The sequence below is a fragment of the Salvelinus alpinus genome, chromosome 2 (genome assembly GCF_045679555.1).
Source record: "Salvelinus alpinus chromosome 2, SLU_Salpinus.1, whole genome shotgun sequence".
Taxonomy (NCBI): Eukaryota; Metazoa; Chordata; class Actinopteri; order Salmoniformes; family Salmonidae; genus Salvelinus; species Salvelinus alpinus.
The window spans coordinates 103,148,005-103,169,010 of record NC_092087.1 but is presented as its reverse complement, the minus strand read 5'-3'; the positions used below and the strand labels follow the sequence as shown (position 1 = coordinate 103,169,010).

At 41.7% G+C, this 21,006-nt stretch overlaps 1 protein-coding gene and 1 pseudogene across 3 annotated transcripts in view; both read left to right on the top strand.

Moving 5' to 3' along the window:
• The window catches only part of LOC139547168 (zinc finger protein 32-like), a 304,099-nt gene that overhangs the window by 14,883 nt on the left and 268,210 nt on the right, over nt 1-21,006 (top strand). The window lies entirely within an intron of this gene.
• LOC139547614 (zinc finger protein 107-like) overlaps nt 4,035-21,006 on the top strand; it is a 28,363-nt pseudogene continuing 11,391 nt past the window's right edge.

Below are 21,006 nucleotides of genomic sequence, written 5' to 3'. Positions count from 1 at the left end.
TATTATACATTATATATTGTTTATATTCACTTATGAAACATGCTGTAATGTGTTCCATGTGAACAGAAAATATGTTTTATGGCAGGTAGCCTGGTGGTAGGAGAGTTGGGCAAGACTCTTCAGTTGTTCCTTTAAGTTGCTCTGGATCCTAAATTACTCAATGATTATAGTGTATACATGCATATATTCTAAGAATCTTTGATTTAACATTATTCCATTGAAACATCTAGGGAATGATGGCACCCACATCAGCAGCAGAACGACAAAGGCAGTGTCTAGCACGTCACAGTGCTGACCCAGTAAAAAGGGAACAGTACTTTGAGAGGGAGAGATGGAAAAGGAATGTTGATTCAGGGGGAAAAAGAAAAGATAATTGATTTATTAAGTGAGACAGACCAGCATCAGAAGCGTAAACAGTGGAGAACAGCATACAAAAGAAGCAAGGAGAGGAAAGGAGCACTGAGGAACTTGACCACTAAGTCCACATCATGAACGTTGAAGAGAACGGCAGACAGGTTGGTGGCTAAGGGCCGTGATATCAGTGATGCACAGGAGCTTTACAAAGGCCTCCATCAGACAAACACGTCAGTGAAGCTGTTCTGTGTGAAGAGTGCCGATGTTGAACGTGCGATGGAGATGATGCCAAGACCCATAAAAGCGGTGCCCTCCACCATGAGAATACACCAGGTCATCACCATGGCTCCTGGTGAGCTGATGTCTGGTGATGTCAGTAGCCTTTGTTCAACAAAGAAGGACCTAAACTGTACATGCTTTAATAACACACAGCACTTCAGTTTCAGGCAGAAGGTCCTGGCTGCTCCAGAACAGCCAGCCAATGAGGAAAATCCTTTTTTATCCAGGCATCACCCTCGGCACGGATGAAGTTAGTGTATAAGTGAAATATATACATCGCGTAGGACCAAACAGATTTTTCTGGAATTCTCCAGACGACTTCCACTAGTGTCAGTCTGATGAAGTCCTTGAGATGATTCCAGTCCTTGAGTCCTTGAGATGACCTCCCTACTCTTCTACATTTGCACACACTGTACATAGATTTTTCTATTGTGTTATTGACTGCACATTTGTTTATGTGTAACTCTGTGTTGTTGTTTTTGTCGCACTGCTTTGCTTTATCTTGGCCAGGTCACAGTTGTAAATGAGAACTTGTTCTCAATTGGCCTACCTGGTTAAATAAAGGTGAAATAAATACAAATAAATAAATACCATCATGAGGTTCTATAGTAGCGAGGATCTGACACCTCCGGAGGGCTTGATGGCTCAATCCACCAGAGGTATGGCTACAACATAGGCATTGTTCAAAGGCATCTCTGTTCAAGAGATCTGTAATGCAGCATGTTGTGGTGATGTACCTTCATGAGGTTCTACTGACTGGACATCACTACACATACGGTGAGTAGAGTGGGGACCTCTGAGGGATGATCCTGTCTAGACTTGGCATCAGAGAGTATATAAGCTCTATGGTAGTTGGTAGTTGACTAGGTTACCTTTCACACATGGAAGACAAATGTACTTAGATGTGAAGTCGGGAGAGACTATGGTCCTTATATAGGAGGTGGAGTCATCTGCTAGTAGCTGTTGCTTGACAGACGTTGTTTGATTGGATCTCCCTAGACTCCGCCCCTAATGAGGCTTATAATATCATAGAACAGGGGTTATGTTAGGTAACCTTAAGTTACAGGTCCTACTATGCTAATTTCTCTGTATTAAATGGCCCATAACTTTAACACTAGCAGAGATCCTGGTACTAATATACCCTTAAAGTATATTATGTTCAACAATATATATAAAAAATCGAAACATTTATATTTTCAATATTTATATTTTCTATATTAATAAATTCATGTAAGAAATGTATGAATGAAATCAAAATACAAATCAAATCAAATTTTAAGTGTCGACCTTACAGTGGAATGCTTACTTACAAGCCCTTAACCAACAATGCAGTTTTAAGAAAAATAAGTGTTATGTATAAAATACAAATAATTCATATTAAAGAGCAGCAGCAAAATAACAGTAGCGAGGCTGTATACAGGTATTACCGGTACAGAGTCAATGTGGAGGCTATATACAGGTATTACCGGTACAGAGTCAATGTGGAGGCTGTATACAGGAGGTACCGGTACAGATTCAATGTGGAGGCTGTATACAGGAGGTACCGGTACAGAGTCAACGTGCGGGGGCTGTATACAGGAGGCACTGGTACAGAGTCAATGTGGAGGCTATATACAGGTATTACCGGTACAGAGTCAATGTGGAGGCTGTATACAGGAGGTACCGGTACAGAGTCAATGTGGAGGCTATATACAGGTATTACCGGTACAGCGTCAATGTGGAGGCTATATACAGGAGGTACCGATACAGAGTCAATGTGGAGGCTATATACAGGGGGTACCGGTACAGAGTCAATGTGGAGGCTGTATACAGGTATTACCGGTACAGCGTCAATGTGGAGGCTGTATACAGGAGGTACCGGTACAGAGTCAATGTGGAGGCTATATACAGGAGGTACTGGTACAGAGTCAATGTGCGGGGACACAGGTGAGTCGAGGAAAAATACTACTCCTATTACAGAGCAAGTGGTAAAGCTTCATATGACACCCATTGTTGGAGGACTGTAGCATCTAATGATGAAACATGTAGCATCTCCACAGAGGAGCTCTGTCATGATTGTAGCAGGTTTACTAACACGTTACTTATATTAGCTGTGTTGACTATGACGTTACTTTAGCTAATATGGTGACAACGATGCTGTGTGTAGCAGTTATGAAATGGTTTGGTTTGGAAAGGTTTTTTCTCCTGGTCACCTACAGTTGATGTGTTATTCATTGACGTCCACAAGCGAAGGGAAAAGGAGAGCGAATTGACGTGAGAGGAAATACAACGTGGCAGTTGTGAAAGTGAACTGTGTTTACGCGTCATCAGGGGTGAATTCATTCAGCCCGTTCTGTTTTCAAACGTTTCTTAAACGGAACAAAACCGGGATAAACATACCTGAATTTGTCCAATAGAATCTCTATTTCAGCTAGATGCAGGCGAGAGTGTGCAAGGCAGTATTGAATGTGTCTGTCCATGTGTCACTGTCTGTCACCTCAAATGTTTTTCTCGACCAGTGTGCACCTACATTCTAAACTTTCATTCATAGGCCAGGTTGTAGCAACCTTATGATGGGAATAGGGGAAATGTTAGTATCATCTAGTAGCCTAAACCTATCGCTGTTACATTGAACAGGGTGAATGGAATATGAATGACAGTCATCTAATATGCTGTAATAGAAATAAGGCCATGAATAAACAAATCGTCCTGCCTCATCTTAAACGGCACTGACCGCCACTGTTTGGGTGGTGGACCATTCTTGGGAAACTGTTGAGCTGGAAAAACCCAGCAACTTTGCAGTTATTGACACAAACCGATGAGCCTAGCACCTACTACCATACCCCGTTCAAAGACACTTAAATATGTTGTCTTCCCCATTCACCCTCTGAATGGCACACATGCACAATCCATGTCTCATGTCTCAAGGCTTAAAATTCCTTATTTAACCTGACTCCCCCCTTCATCTACACTGATTGAAGTGGATTTAACTTGTGACATCAATAAGGGATCATAGCTTTAGCCTGGATTCACCTGGTCAGTCTAAGTCATGGAAGGAGCAGGTGTTCAGGTGTTTTGTATACCCAGTGTATAGAACTACAGATATTCAAGTGCTATTTGCATGTGATGCATTTGCTCTATTGTTTACAGTATGATTTGTATCTTATAGAGCGTGACTTTAAGGGAAAAGGACCGTCACATCTAGATAAAAACGAATGTGATAAATGAACAGAGAAAATTTGTATTAAAACACTACCTATTCATAGATGTATTTATTCATCATCTACATATTCATATTAAGCTTCTACGTCTGTGTACAGGAACGTATTATTTGTAAGACGTAAGAGAAAATATATCAGCTTATTGTTAAATTATTATGACGTTCTTTCCAATACAAAAGTGTAATAACTGTTGTTTCCAAACTGCGTTACCCACTCCAGCCAGCAGATGGCGATTTGCATATTTCAGGTGATGCCTCTTGCGTGACGTATAATTTAGTGGACGAGACGTTTCTTCAGGAACAACAAGGCGCCTACTTTTTCAACCACCTCGGTAGCTTGCTAGCCAACATGAAACCGATAGATTGACGCTTTACACCGTGTTTGTGTACATTAGCTAATCTCAGTGTTTTGAACAGATTTCTGTTGACTTATCAACTGATGACCTTTAACCTAATTTGCTTGTTCAATTTGCAAACGTGTTAAAGATTGATACTGAGCCTAGCACTAGGCTAGTCGCTAATGCTAACTAACTAGCTAACATCCCCGACCATGAGCTCACTAAACTACTCCTCCCCTGCTAAAGAAGAGGGGGTCTGCTGTATGGAGAAAGAAGCTCTGGGACTGAACAATGTCGTGGAAGATGCGGGTGTTACAGTGAAAGAAGAGGAGGCTGTTACAGTGAAAGAAGAGGAGGCTGTTATAGTGAATGAAGAGGAGGCTGTTATAGTGAAAGAAGAGGAGGCTGTTACAGTGAAAGAAGAGATAGAACCTTTTAGAGAAGAAGAGGATGCTATCTCAATAAAGGTGAAGGAGGAAGACGTTTTGGGAGTGAAAGAGGAGGAGACAGAATATCAGATTAACACCAGTGAGTACTGTCTGAAAAACAGTCACACACTATGCCGTTGTTGAACTGTGTGCAATGTAATGTAATGCAACACAAACAATATTTGACAAAATCATGATGAAAAAGGCCATTTTAGACATATTCATGCCTCTTGATTGTAATAGATACAGTCGGTTTGATGTTCTCGTTCACACAGGAGAGAGACATGACTATCGTGGATCCTCTGGGGAGCCTCAACAACATCCTGATGCTGACGAGGCAGAGAAGCGTCTCTCCAGATCAGAACACCAGATGGTACAGCTTAGTCTGGTCTCGCATACAGCTTGCTCTATCGGGGTCTGGGCTGGGTTTCTGTAAAGCACTTCATAACAACAGTGACATCAGCATCCATAATGATGTGTCTGTGTCCCCTCTTTATGGTTACAAGGACAACGCTAGCCCTTCCTCCCTCCTGGAGTCCCTGTGTCATGCCTCTCCCGGTAGCGCCTCACTGCTGGGTATGAAGAGGTTGTCTGTGCTGCTGGTGGACTGCAGGAAAACAACGGGGCTGAGTGGAACTGTGAGAGGAGGAGAAGAGAAGAAAGGATCAGATTTGACACATCAAAGTAAGTAGTTTAGTTTGAACAAATAAAATAGATCTGCCAACTGGTATCTGTTACCAGGACAACCAGCAGAGTTCTGTTAGTTGACAGGAAGATGGACTGGTGGATATGGATGTTGTGAATATCATAACACTGAAAAAGAATTCTGCCAATGAAAAGAGAGAAACCAATAGACCATATAAAACCTTGATGAACGTTAGTTTTAGAGAGAAAGTTTCAAGATAATCTGATGTAAGGTGCCTGTTTTACAAAAACTTTTCCTTAAAACATTATGGATGTTACATTGTCTGTCCCAGTCAACCCCCCCTATCTTTACAAGACTGTAGAACAGGAAAACTAAACTCCAGACATTGGTCATTAATTAACTAATACTGGAGGAAAGCTGTGATCAGGCTGCCCACTCAAGAGAAAGCTTCAAACTGTAACCAGTGCCGTCAACCTGGTTCAGGTTATCAGTCAACCTACCAGGGTAGTTACAAACAGTACAGAAATGTAATCATCAACATGTTTTGGTCATATCTTTACTAATGCTGCAGAAATGTCTTTGAAAGCAGTATCCAGATCCATCAGATGTAGTGATCACAATATAGTAGCCATGTCTAGGAAAACCACAGTTCCAAAGGCTGGGCCTAATATAATAGAAACAAAGATAAATGACTTGAAGAATGATTGTAAAAATCTTTGGAGCACCTTCAATTCAATTTTGGTTAGAAAAAAATCAACAATGACATGTCACCGGTGTTTGATTTCTATTTTACCTTTATTTAACTAGGAAAGTCAGTTAAGAGCCTAGGTACAGTGGGTTAACTGCCTTGTTCAGGGGCAGAACAACAGAGTTTTACCTTGTCAGCTCGGGGATTCGATCCAGCAACCTTTTGGTTACTGGCCTAGCGCTCTAACCACTAGGCTACCTGCCGCCCCAGAGCCACCTGTCTAACAGAACACAGAGAGTGTTCTTTAATGGAAGCCTGTACAACAAAATCAAGGTAGAATCAGGAATTCCCCAGGGCAGCTGTTTGGCACCTGCTTGTTTCAATCTTTACCAACGACATGCCAACGACATTTGAGTAAAGCCAGTGTGTCTATGTATGCGGATGACTCAACACTGTACACGTCAGCTACCACAGCAACTGAAATGACAGCAACACTTAACAAAGAGCTGCAGTGCGTTTCAGAATGGGTGGCAAGGAATAGTTAGTTAGTCCTAAATATTTCAGATTACCTTAAATTACATGGCCTACTATGCTAATTCTGTAGCGGTATTGTTAGAGGGGGGTAAAGATAAAGATTTTGTTGGTGCGCCAGGCAGGTATTAACCCTAGTTATTAAAGTTAGTTATTACCTATTATAACATTATTATTATATATTATTAAAACCGAAAGGATGAGAGTAGAATAGATAGAGTAGCGCTTCCAGACACATTCTAAACATGATGGAGTCTTAAAGGAGGACTGTAACATCTAATTATGAAACATTATGGAGTCTTAAAGGAGGACTGTAGCATCTAATGATGAAACATGATGGAGTCTTAAAGGAGGACTGTAGCATCTAATGATGAAACATTATGGAGTCTTAAAGGAGGACTGTAGCATCTAATGATGAAACATTATGGAGTCTTAAAGGAGGACTGTAGCATCTAATGATGAAACATGATGGAGTCTTAAAGGAGGACTGTAGCATCTAATGATGAAACATTATGGAGTCTTAAAGGAGGACTGTAGCTTCTAATGATGATACATTATGGAGTCTTGAAGGAGGACTGTAGCATCTAATGATGAAACATTATGGAGTCTTAAAACTTCTTATGGCTAGTGGAACCCCTCGACAACATTCCGCTGAAAAGGCAGAGCACTAAATTCAAAAATATTTTTTTGAAATATGTAACTTGCATTCACAAGTGCAATACACCAAATTAAAGATGAACTTCTTGTTAATCTACCCATCATGTCCGATTTCAAAAAAGCTTTACAGCGATAGCACACCATATAATTATGTTAGGTCAGAGCCTAGTCACAAAAACACACACAGCCATTTTCCAGCCAAAGAGAGGAGTCACAAAAAGCAGAAATATAGATTAAATTAAATTTATCACTAACCTTTGATGATCTTCATCTGATGGCACTTATAGGACTTCATGTTACACAATACATGAATGTTTTGTTCGATAAAGTTCATATTTATATCCAAAAATCTCTGTTTACATTGGCGCTTTATGGTCAGTAATGTTGTGCATTGAAAACATCCTGCAAATTTTCAGAGGCACATCAATTTACAGAAATACTCATAATAAACTTATAAAAGTTATACAAGTATTATGCACAGAATTATAGATATACTTCTCCTTAATGCTACCGCTGTGTCAGATTTCAAAAAAGCTTTACGGAAAAAGCAAACCATGCAATAATCCGAGTACGGCGCTCAGACACAAGCCATGCAGATACCCGCCATGTTGTTGAGTCAGAAGTTGCGTTTTAAATATTCACTTACCTTTGATGATCTTCATCAGAATGCAATCCCAGGAATCCCAGTTCAACAATAAATGTTTCTTTTGTTCGATAAAGTCCAACATTTATGTCCAAATACCTCCTTTTGTTAGCACGTTTGGTAAACAAATCCAAACTCACGAGGCGCGGGCAAGTCCAGGCGAAAGTTCGGATGAAAAGTTCAAAAATGTATATTAAAGTTCGTAGAAAAATGTCAAACGATGTATAGAATCAATCTTTAGGATGTTTTTAACATAAATCTTCAATAATGTTCCAACCAGAGAATTCCTTTGTCTTTAGAATTGCAATGGAACGCAGGTCGCTCTCACGTGTAGGCGCGTGATCAGCTCATGCCACTCTGGCAGACCTCTGGTTGAAACAGCTCTCATTCCCCCCACCTTCACAGTAGAAGCCTCAAACAATGTTCTAAGACTGTTGACATCTAGTGGAAGCCTTAGGAAGTGCAATATGACCCCATAGACACTGTACATTCGATAGGCAATGAGTTGAAAACTACAAACCTCAGATTTCCCACTTCCTGGTTGGATTTTTCTCAGGTTTTCGCCTGCCATATGAGTTCTGTTATACTCACAGACATAATTCAAACAGTTTTAGAAACTTCAGAGTGTTTTCTATCCAATACTACTAATAATAATATGCATATATTAGCTACTGGGCCTGAGTAGCAGGAAGTTTGCTCTGGGCACGCTTTTCATCCGAACGTGAAAATGCTGCCCCCTTATCCCAAACAGGTTAAGTACTGCAGTACATCTCCTCCTCATGGACTGCACCAGATTTGACAGTACTTGCTGTGAGATGTTACCCCACTCTTCCACCAAGGCATCTGCAAGTTCCCAGACATTTCTGGGGGGAATGGCCCTAGCTCTCACCCTCCGATCCAACAGGTCCCAGACGTGCGCAATGGGATTGAGATCCGGGCTCTTCGCTGGCCATGGCAGAACACTGACATCCCGGTCTCGCAGGAGATCACGCACAGAAGGAGCAGTATGGCTGGTGGCATTGTCATGCTGGAGGGTCATGTCAGGATGACCCTGCAGGAAGGGTACCACATGAGGGAGGAGGATGTCTTCCCTGTAACGCACACCGTTGAGATTGCCTGCAATGACAACAAGCTCAGTCTGATGATGCTGTGACACACCGCCCCAGACCATGACGGCCCCTCCACCTACAAATCGATCCCGCTCCAAAGTGCAGGCCTCGGTGTAACGCTCATTCCTTCGACGATAAACGCGAATCCGACTATCACCCCTGGAGACAAAACCGCGACTTGTCAGTGAAAAGCACTTTTTGCCAGTCCTGTCTGGTCCAGTGACGGTGGGTTTGTGCCCAGAGGTGACGGTGTTGCCGGTGATGTCTGGTGAGGACCTGCCTTTCAACAGGCCTACAAGCCCTTAGTTCAGCCTCTCTCAGCCTATTGCGGACAGTCTGAGCTAGAGGTCGACCGATTAAGCGGAATGGCCGATTGGCCGATCGGAAATCTGTGTTTTTGGGCGCCGAATTATTATTATTATTATTATTATTATTTATTTTTTACACCTTTAATTAATTAGGCAAGTCAGTTAAGAACACATTCTTATTTTCAATGACGGCCTAGGAACGGTGAGTTAACTGCCTTGTTCAGGGCAGAACGACAGATTTTCACCTTGTCAGCCCGGGGGATCCAATCTTGCAACCTTACAGTTAACTAGTCCATCGCAATAACGACCTGCCTCTCTCTCGTTCCACTCCACAAGGAGACTGCCTGTTACGCAAATGCAGTAAGCCAAGGTAAGTTGCTAGCTAGCATTAAACTTATCTTATAAAAAACAATCAATCATAACCACTAGTTAACTACACATGGTTGATGATTTTACTAGGTATTATCTAGCGTGTCCTGCATTGCATATAATCTGACTGAGCGGTGGTAGGCAGAAGCAGGCGCGTAAACATTCATTCAAAAAGCACTTTCGTGCGTTTTGCCAGCAGCTCTTTGTTGTGCGTCAAGCATTGCGCTGTTTATGACTTCAAGCCTATCAACTCCCGAGATGAGGCTGGTGTAACCGAAGTGAAATGGCTAGCTAGTTAGCGCCCGCTAATAGCGTTTCAAACGTCATTCGCTCTGAGCCTTCTAGTAGTTGTTCCCCTTGCTCTGCATGGGTAACGCTGCTTCGATGGTGGCTGTTGTTGTTGTGTTGCTGGTTCGAGCCCAGGGAGGAGCGAGGAGAGGGACGGAAGCTATACTGTTACACTTGCAATACTAAAGTGCCTATAAGAACATCCAATAATCAAAGGTTAATGAAATACAAATGGTATAGAGGGAAATAGTTCTATAATTCCTATAATAACTACAACCTAAAACTTCTTACCTGGGAATATTGAAGACTTATGTTATAAGGAACTACCAGCTTTCATATGTTCTCATGTTCTGAGCAAGGAACTGAAACGTTAGCTTTCTTACATAGCACATATTGCACTTTTACTTTCTTCTCCAACACTTTGTTTTTGCATAATTTAAACCAAATTGAACATGTTTTATTATTTACTTGAGGCTAAATTGATTTTATTGATGTATTATATTAAGTTAAAATAAGTGTTCATTCAGTATTGTTGAAAATTTTAAAAATCATAATCGGTCGACCTCTAGTCTGAGCACCGATGGAGGGATTGTGCGTTCCTGGTGTAACTTGGGCAGTTGTTGTTGCCATCCTGTACCTGTCCCGCAGGTGTGATGTTCGGATGTACCGATCCTGTGCAGGTGTTGTTACACGTGGTCTGCCACTGCGAGGACGATAAGCTGTCCGTCCTGTCTCCCTGTAGCGCTGTCTTAGGCGTCTCACAGTACGGACATTGCAATTTATTGCCCTGGCCACATCTGCAGTCCTCATGCCTCCTTGCAGCAAGCCTAAGGCACGTTCACGCAGATGAGCAGGGACCCTGGGCATCTTTCTTTTGGTGTTTCCAGAGTCAGTAGAAAGGCCTCTTTAGAGTCCTAAGATATCATAACTGTGACCTTAATAGCTAAGCTGTTTGTGTCTTAACAACCGTTCCACGGGTGCATGGTCATTAATTGTTTATGGTTCATTGAACAAGCATGGGAAACAGTGTTTCAACCCTTTACAATGAAGATCTGTGACGTTATTTGGATTTTTACGAATATTCTTTGAAAGACAGGGTCCTGAAAAAGACCCGTAATTTTTTTTGCTGAGTTTATTTTGTGTATGTTTTATGTTGAAAAGTGTTTTTTTCTCAGAAATAAATGAACAACTCCAGGTGAAAGACAAAGGCCATAGCTGTAATAAAATAACAAATTAACTGGCAAAGCAGCAGAGCGAGGCCCGCATCCAGCAACGTCACGAGTCACGTTTTGCAGCTGTTTCAGTACAGCACTACAGGGAGAGGGCAAACTCCACTGGACTAGTTTCAATGTATGGAATCACTTATGAGTTTCTGGATTTTGGGTAAACTTCTTCTTTAAAGCATCAGACTCCATAGTAATTCATCATTAGAAGCTACAGGCCTCCTTTAAGACTCCATGTTTCATCATTAGATGCTACAGGCCTCCTTTAATGCAGCTGGTGGCCACACCAGATACTGACTGTTACTTTTGATTTTGACCCCCCCACTTTGTTCAGGGACACATTATTCAATTTCAGTTAGTCACATGTCTGTGGAACTTGTTCAGTTTATGTCTGTTATTGAATCTTGTTATGTTCCAACAAATATTTACACATGTTAAGTTTGCTGAAAATAAAAGCAGTTGACAGTGAGAGGACGTTTCTTTTTTTTGCTGAGTTTAGATTGACGAGGGGGGGAAAACAATTGAATACATTTTAGAATAATGCTGAAATGTAACAAAATTTGGAAAAGGTGATGGGGTCTGAATACTTAAAACCTCTCTGGGATATGTGGGACGCTAGCCTCCCACCTGGCCAAAAGACAGTAAAAATGCAGTGTGCCAAATTCAACTAAAATACTATAAATATCACACTTTCATTCAATCACAAATGCAATATAGCAAATTAAAGCTACACTTGTTGTGAATCCAGCCAACATGTCAGATTTCAAATAGGCTTTTCGGCGAAAGCAAACGATGCTATTATCTGAGGATAGCACCATAGTAAACCAAAGAGAGAGAAGCATATTTCAACCCTGCAGGTGCGACACAAAACTCAGAAATATAAATATAATTCATGCCTTACCTTTGACGAGCTTCTTTTGTTGGCACTCCAATATGTCCCATAAACATCACAAATGGTCCTTTTGTTCGATTAATTCCGTCGATATATATCCAAAATGTCCATTTATTTGGCACGTTTGATCCATAAAAATACCGGTTCCAAGTTAGCAACGTGACAACAAAATATCTCAAGTTACCTGTAAACTTTGCCAAAACATTTCAAACTACTTTTGTAATACAACTTTAAGTATTCTTTTACGTAAATAGTCAATAAAATTACAGACGGGATGATCTGTGTTCAATACAGGAGGAAAACAAACTGTAGCTAGCTTTCTGGTCACGCGCCTCTATCTAACAGTACACTTCAAGTTACCCTCGTTCTGGATGGCCGTACTTCTTCATTACACAAAGGAAAAACCTCAACCAATTTCTAAAGACTGTTGACATCCAGTGGAAGCGGTAGGAACTGCAAGAAGGTCCCGCCTGCTAAATAAGTTCTGTTATACTCACAGACATGATTCAAACAGTTTTAGAAACTTCAGAGTGTTTTCCATCCAAATCTACTAATAATATGCATATCTTATCTTCTGGGGATGAGTAGCTGGCAGTTGAATTTGGATAGGCTTTTCATCCAAACGTGAAAATGCTGCCCCCTATCCTAGAGAAGTTTTTAACGAATGCACTGTGTGTGTGTATACTGAACCAAAATATAAACAACGATTTACAGTTTATATGATTCAGTGATTGTAAATAAATAAATGAGGCCCTAATCTATGGACTTTACATAACTGGGCAGGGGCACAGCCATTGGTGGGCCCTGGAGGGCATACGCCCACCCATTGCGGAGCCAGGCCCAGCCAATCAGAATTAGTTTTTCCCCACAAAAGGGCTTCATTACAAAGAGAAATACAACTCGGGTGGCTGGTCTCAGACGATGTGGAGGTCCTGGGCTGGCGTCTGTGGTTGTGAGGCCAGTTGGATGTACTGCCAAATTCTCTAAAATGACGTTGGAGGCGGCTTCTGGTAGAGAATTTAACATTCAATTATCTGGTAACAGCTCCAGTGGATATTCCTGCAGTCAGCATGCCAATTGCACGCTCCCTCAAAACTTGAGACATCTGTGGCATTGTGTTGTGTGACAGAACTGCACATTTTAGTGGCCTTTCATTCTCCCCAGCACAAGGTGCACCTGTGTAATGATCATGCTGTTTAATCAGCTTGATATGCCACACCTGTCAGGTGGATGGATTATCTTGGCAAAGAATAAATGTTAACAGGGATGTAAAAAATTCTGCAATCTTTTTTTTCAGCTCATGAAACATCCAACACTTTACATGTTGCGTTAATATTTTTGTTTATTGTAGTTACTCTCAGTTTTAGGAACATCTTCCCAAATATTTCATTTTATTTTTTACTTTACCCAAAATATGACATCAGCGATAGTCAAAATGTTGAAAATCTGTGAACGTCTAAATAAGAAATTGGGCCATTTAAACAGCAGGTGTCGAACCCTTTCGACAACGGAGAGATTTTACTGATGTGCTTTGTGTCTTCGACGTAAAAACAAGTTTTGGACTTCCACTTAAAATTACTTATTTACTTATTTTATGTTTAAGGAAGTGTGTACAATTGTGGCCAAAAGTTTTGAGAATGACACAAATATGAATTTTCAGTCTGCTGCCTCAGTTTGTATGATGGCAATTTGCATATACTCCAGAATGTTATGAAGAGTGATCAGATGAATTGTAATTATTTGCAAAGTCCCTCTTTGCCATGCAAATGAACTGAATCCCCCCCCAAAACTGGAAGCTTCAAAAGGAGGGTGGTGCTTGGAATCATTGTTCTTCCTCTGTCACCCATGGTTACCTGCAAGGAAACACGTGTCGTCATCATTGCTTTGCACAAAATAGGCTTCACAGGCAAGGATATTGCTGCCAGTACGATTGCACCTAAATCAACCCTTTATCGGATCATCGATAACTTCAAGGAGAGCGGTTCAATTGTTGTGAAGAAGGCTTCAGAGCGGTTTAATTGTTTTGAAAAAGGCTTCAGGGCACCCAAGAAAGTCCAGCAAGCGCCAGGACCGTCTCCTAAAGTTGATTCAGCTGCGGGATCGGGGCACCACCAGTACAGAGCTTGCTCAGGAATAGCAGCAGGCAGGTGTGAGTGCATCTGCACACAGACTGATATTCTGCAAAAGGTACAGGGATTGGACTGCTGAGGACTGGGGTAAAGTCATTTTCTCTGATGAATCCCCTTTTCGATTGTTTGGGGCATCTGGAAAAAAGCTTGTCCGGAGAAGACAAGGTGAGCGCTTCCATCAGTCCTGTGTCATGCCAACGGTAAAGCATCCTGAGACCATTCATGTGTGGGGTTGCTTTTCAGCCAAGGGTGTGGGCTCACTCACAATGTTGCCTAAGAACACAGCCATGAATAAGGAATGCTACCAACACATCCTCCGAGAGCAACTTCTCCCAACCATCCAGGAACAGTTCGGTGACGAACAATTCCTTTTCCAGCATGAAGGAGCACCTTGCCGTAAGGCAAAAGTGATAAGTGGCTCGGGGAACAAAACATCAATATTTTGGGTCCAGGGCCAGGAATCTCCCCAGACCTTAATCCCATTGAGAACTTGTGGTCAATCCTCAAGAGGCGGGTGGACAAACAAAAACCCACAAATTCTGACAAACTCCAAGCATTGATTATGCAAGAATGGGCTGCCATCACAAGATGTGGCCCAGAAGTTAATTGACACCAGGGTGGATTGCAGAGGTCTTGAAAAATAAGGGTCAACATTGCAAATATTGACTCTTTGCATCAACTTCATGTCATTGCCAATTAAAGCCTTTGACACTTATGAAATGCTTGTAATTATACTTCAGTGTTTCATAGTAACATCTGACAAAAATATCTGAAGACACTGAAGCAGCAAACTTTGTGGAAATTAATATTTGTGTCATTCTCAAAACTTTTGGCCACAACTGTAGCTCGCTTTCTGTATCATACAGCTATGAAAGTTATATATTTAGAACCACCTGCTCGATTGGAATTAAGCGACGCCTGTGTCTTGAGTGTCCAAGAACGGTTTAGTTTTTTGTGTTCTGACTTGTAAAACAGGATGAATAAAATAAGTAATGTAAACATTATCAGTAATTACAAGGAAACTCTACAACATTTGTTTGAAAATCACACCAAGATTGTTAAAACTGGCCTTAGGTTATTGAGCGATCTGATTAGGATTTACCCTCGTAGCAAGGCCTATTTATCATGTGGAGGTTTCATTCAGGTCTCTTTTTTTTAAAAGCACACTGTCTTTGGCAGGAGAAAGACCAGACTCAGAGGAACCAGAGCCAGGGACGTCCAAACCAACAAGAAGACACCAGTGTTCCCACTGTGGAAAGTGTTTTAACCAGTTAGGGAACCTGAAAGAACACGAGAGAATACACACAGGTGAGAAGCCTTACCACTGCTCCCAGTGTGGAAAGGGTTTTAACCATTTAGGGAACCTGAAAAACCATGAGAGAATACACACAGGGGAGAGGCCTTACCACTGCTCCCAGTGTGGCAAGTTCTTTAAAAAGTTATGGAACCTGAAAGAACACGAGAGAATACACACAGGTGAGAAGCCTTACCACTGCTCCCATTGTGGAAAGGGTTTCAGCCAGCCGGCGAATCTGAAACGGCATGAGAGAATACACACAGGGGAGAAGCCTTACCACTGCTCCCAGTGTGGAAAGGGTTTCAGCCAGCCGGCGAAGCTGAAACGGCATGAGAGAATACACACAGGGGAGAAGCCTTACCACTGCTCCCAGTGCGGAAAGAGTTTTAACGATTTAGGGAACCTGAAAAAACATGAGAGAATACACACAGGGGAGAGGCCTTACCACTGCTCCCAGTGCGGAAAGAGTTTTAACGATTTAGGGAACCTGAAAAACCATGAGAGAATACACACAGGGGAGAGGCCTTACCACTGCTCCCAGTGCGGAAAGAGTTTTAACGATTTAGGGAACCTGAAAAAACATGAGAGAATACACACAGGGGAGAGGCCTTACCACTGCTCCCAGTGTGGCAAGTGTTTTAAAAAGTTATGGAACCTGAAAGAACACGAGAGAATACACACAGGTGAGAAGCCTTACCACTGCTCCCATTGTGGAAAGGGTTTCAGCCTGCCGGCGAATCTGAAACGGCATGAGAGAATACACACAGGGGAGAAGCCTTACCACTGCTCCCAGTGTGTAAAGTGTTTCAACCAGCTGGGGGAGCTGAAATGGCATGAGAGAATACACACGGGGGAGAAGCCTTACCACTGCTCCCAGTGTGGAAAGAGTTTTAACAATTTAGGGAACCTGAAAAAACATGAGAAAATACACACAGGGGAGAAGCCTTACCACTGCTCCCAGTGCGGAAAGAGTTTTAGCGATTTAGGGAACCTGAAAAAACATGAGAGAATACACACGGGGAGAAGCCTTACCACTGCTCCCAGTGCGGAAAGAGTTTTAACGATTTAGGGAACCTGAAAAACCATTGCTCTCAATGTGGAAAGTGTTTCAACCAGCTGGGGGAGCTGAAATGGCATGAGAGAATACACACAGGGGACTTGCTGTCTTATATTGTTGACTGATAATGATTACCTGTTTCTACTATATGAACTTGAATTGTACAAAGTATACTAAAACATATATTTGTATGTTTTTATTAGAAAACATGAATTGAATATGGAGTTTGAATATAGAGTAGGTCAGATTCCATCTGTTTTAAATGGTCCTTTTTTAAACTCTGACACTGTGTGTGTGTTTATCTGTGTGTCATTCCTCCTGCACTGCAGATACTCAAGTGATATTTGGATGTGATGCATTTGTTCCGTTGGATACATTTGCAATGTTGGCCCACTGATGATTAAATGAAATGAAAATGTTCACAGACTCTGTAATGCAAAATGTTAATTGTATGTGTCCACATATCTGAGTATGTGACTTGTGGTGGATGAATCAGAATTAGTTGGGTAACATAGATAATTAGGTGTATGGCAGTGTCTGGAACCATTGTATGTCCTCTCTGATGTTGCACTTATCCTGGGATAGTGTATGACCTAGAGCACATATGTCAGAGTCAAGGCCCGCGGGCCACATCCGGCCCGCGAGAAGGTTTTTTACGGCCCCTGGGATGATCTTGATTTATTATTAGAACCGGCCCGCAGACCGCAGCAAGCCGGCAGCCCGCAGATCTTTTACACGCACCAATACTACATTTCCCACAATGCAACGGTGACGCACCGAGCAGTAGGCTGCTTCATTTCAATATTTATTGGCACAGCAGTCGTCAGCATCACAGTAAAATTAACTTTCAGATACCCATCAAAAATGGCAAAACGGAAGGTGGACACTGAGAACCGGGGGTTTCAAACAAGGTGGGAGTCGGAGTATATGTTCACGGAGGTAGCTGGAAAACCTGTGTGTCTTCTGTGTGGAGAAAGTGTGGCGGTACTGAAAGAGTATAATCTGAGACGACATTATGAAACGAAACACGCGGACAAAAACAAGAATATGGACATGGAACAAAGGCTACAAAAGGCAGAGGAATTAAAACGAGGCCTCAAATCTCGACAGGCTCTGTTCAAAAAAGCCAAATCACAAGGCCAGGCTGCTGTCAAGGCCAGTTTTATTTTGGCAGAAGAGATCGCTAAATCAGCCCGGCCATTTACGGAGGGGGATTTCATCAAAAACTGCATGATTAAAGTTTGTGATGAAGTTTGCCCAGAAAAAAGGCAACTCTTTTTAAATGTGAGTCTGAGCAGAAACACCATTGCCGAGAGAGTAGACCAGTTGTCCATCAATCTAAAAGAGCAGCTTGTGAAAAAGGGAAAAGATTTCATTGCATATTCCTTGGCTGTGGATGAGAGCACCGACATTTCTGACATTGCCCAGTTGTCAATTTTCATCCGCGGAGTGGACTCCAGCCTAAGCGTGACAGAGGAGTTTTTGGCTTTACGTCCTATGCATGGCACAACTACGGGGCATGATTTGTATGAAGAGGTGTCAAGATGTGTAAATGAGATGGAGCTGCCTTGGGAAAAACTCGTGGGTTTGACAACCGACGGAGCACCTGCGATGTGTGGACACAGGAGCGGACTGGTGGCGAAGATACGGGAAAAGATGCAAGAGGAAAACGCGACAGGTGAGCTGACAGCTTATCATTGTATCATACACCAGGAAGCGTTGTGCGGTAAAGCCTTGAAAATGGAGCATGTAATGAGCATCATCACGCGCACAGTTAACTTTATCAGAGCCAAAGGTTTGAATCACCGCCAGTTCAAGGCATTTCTGACGGAGTTAGAAACGGAGCATGGTGATTTGCCTTATCACACAGAGGTGCGATGGCTAAGCCAGGGAAAGGTGCTTCAAAGATGTTTCGAGCTTCGTGAGGAGATTTGTCTGTTCTTGGACAGCAAAGGGAAAGACACAACACAACTCCGAGACGAAATGTTTCTGTGTGAAATGGCTTTTCTGTGTGACATTACGAGTCATCTGAATGCAATGAACTTGCAGCTGCAGGGTCGGGATCATGTCATCTCTGATATGTACAGTACAGTGAAGGCATTTAAAACCAAACTGACTCTGTGGGAGACGCAGATGCGGAAAGAAAATTTGAGCCACTTTCCCAGCTGCCAGACCATGAAAGAGAAGCTCTCTACCAGTGCGTTCCCGAGCGCACAGTTGGCTGATAAAATAGGTATGCTTGCCGCTGACTTTCGACGCCGATTTGCTGACTTTGAAGCACAAAAAAGCAGGTTGGAACTGCTCGGTAACCCATTTGCTGTTGACGTGGAAAGCTCACCACCAAACCTCCAAATGGAGTTGATTGACCTCCAATGCAATGATGCACTGAGGGCAAAATATGCGGCAGTGGGTGCTGCGGAGTTCGCCCGTTTCCTCCCCGACACAATGCCCCAGCTGCGCATCCAGGCTGCTCAAACGTTGTCTATGTTTGGCAGCACATACCTGTGTGAACAACTGTTTTCTTTGATGAACCTGAACAAAACATCACACAGAAGTCGACTTACTGCTGAACACCTCCACTCAATTCTGAGGATTTCCTCAGCTCAGAGCCTTACCCCGAACATTGATGAACTTGTGGAAAAGATGGGACACCACCAAGTATCACCCTCAACCTCAAACAAGTGAACATTACTGTGCAATCACATATTTAGAGTTTTTACTCAGTTCAAGTTTAAAAGTTAAAGTTTAATATTTGTTTTCACTGCATGTTACTTCTCCTTAAACAAAGTGTTGTTTTTGATTAATAGATTTTTGCACTTTATTTTATTGTATTTCAATCCAATTATATTTTAAAAATATTTCAGTTGAGTGGATGATAGAAAATTGCTATTATTGTTTTTTTCTTTGAAGTAAATTTAGCCCACTTTTGCTAAAATAGAAAATATAGGCTACTGATGGTGCCTTGAATACCGGTTTCTTTCATTTAATGTTCATGTTATGGGGATTTTTATATAAAGGAAATTTGTCTTTTGTGTCTGTTGAAAATTAAAGATTACTGACAGAGCCATAAGAAAATATTGCTTTATTTATCTGATCATATTGGAATATATTTGTTAGGTTTTCAGTAGGTTCAATTAGGTTCACTAGACTATATGCGTCATTTAAAAATTTTTCAATGAACATTCGAACAGTCCGGCCCTCGGCTTGTAGCTAAATTTTTTATTTGGCCCTCCGTCCATTTGACTTTGACACCCCTGACCTAGAGGCTCACTCCCCTCAGTGAGCTTGTCCAGGAGTGGGGTCAAGAAAGGGTTTTACTTGAGATGGGGGTATCTAGAGTTGACAATTGAGTTATGCCATTGGATGAGTTGGTGTTTTTGTGCTATGAAGTACCAGGAACGAGATTAGAACCTCGTTTTAGGGACCAAACTGAACGATAATTTATGGCGAATGCTATCTGGCTACGGGATACTCCTTTCTCATTATAAAGTCTCACTTTGTGAACTGTTCCTAATATCTGTGGTTTATGTCGGCTAGGGGGTGGATCTTTGCTATAAAAGATCTCAGTAGCCATTGTGTTGCCACTCTCAACGGTTCATTAGAAATAGTGAATTGTTGAAAGTCATTGCAAAGATCTTATTATTAAAGATGTAGTTTAAGTATAACTCTGATTGGTGTGTGAAGATTTAAAGTATAACTCTGATTAGTGTGTGAAGTTTGTCTCTCCTCATTTGGTAATACAGAAATTAACCACCACAGACTAACCTTGTGAAACTGACCTATTATAATCTCCAGTTCCTGGGAGTATCATCCTGCATTGCAAACCAGTTTGCACCTGTGCCCTTTGTATGAATAATATCCCACCCAGGAACAGGAAACTATAAAGATATGTGCTCATCACCCAATGCTTCAGGAATTCAGACTGTCTACACTGCGCTGTGTAACTCTGTTATTCTCTCTGAGCTCAGAAATAAAGAATCTTGGTTTGACTTGGACTCCAGCAGATCCTTATTTTATAATATCCACCACAACTCTCCCACGGATTGCTGTTTATCATTGTCTCAATGAAGAGTTCTTTGTTTTCCTTTCCTGGGGTCATTTACAAGCCTCCCACTGGTTGAATAAACGTTGTTTCCACGTCATTTCAACAAAACAAATCCATGTGATGATATTTGATTAATGTGGAAAACTGATTGGATTTGTAAAAAGCCATGAACATCAGGTATGTTTTATTTTTCACTGAACTGGCAACCTAAATCCAATGACAGGTGACATTTTGTGTTGATTTCATGTTGAATCCACTTTAGTTGAAGACTCAAAGAAATGTAAAGAGAAACTAGACGTTCAACACGTCTGTGCCCAGTGGGCTGGTTTGAATACGTGGCAGGTGTTGGATCAATATCCACCTTAGTAGCTAAGTTTCATGCAATTTGCGCCAGATTTCCATGTGAATATTCTCAAATCTGCATAAAACAATATACACATTTTCCCATCAGAAATGTTTGCATCAAACAGACTTATTGTGGATAAAAGGCTTTGCGTTATTACGTAGTGCACAAGAAAAATAACGT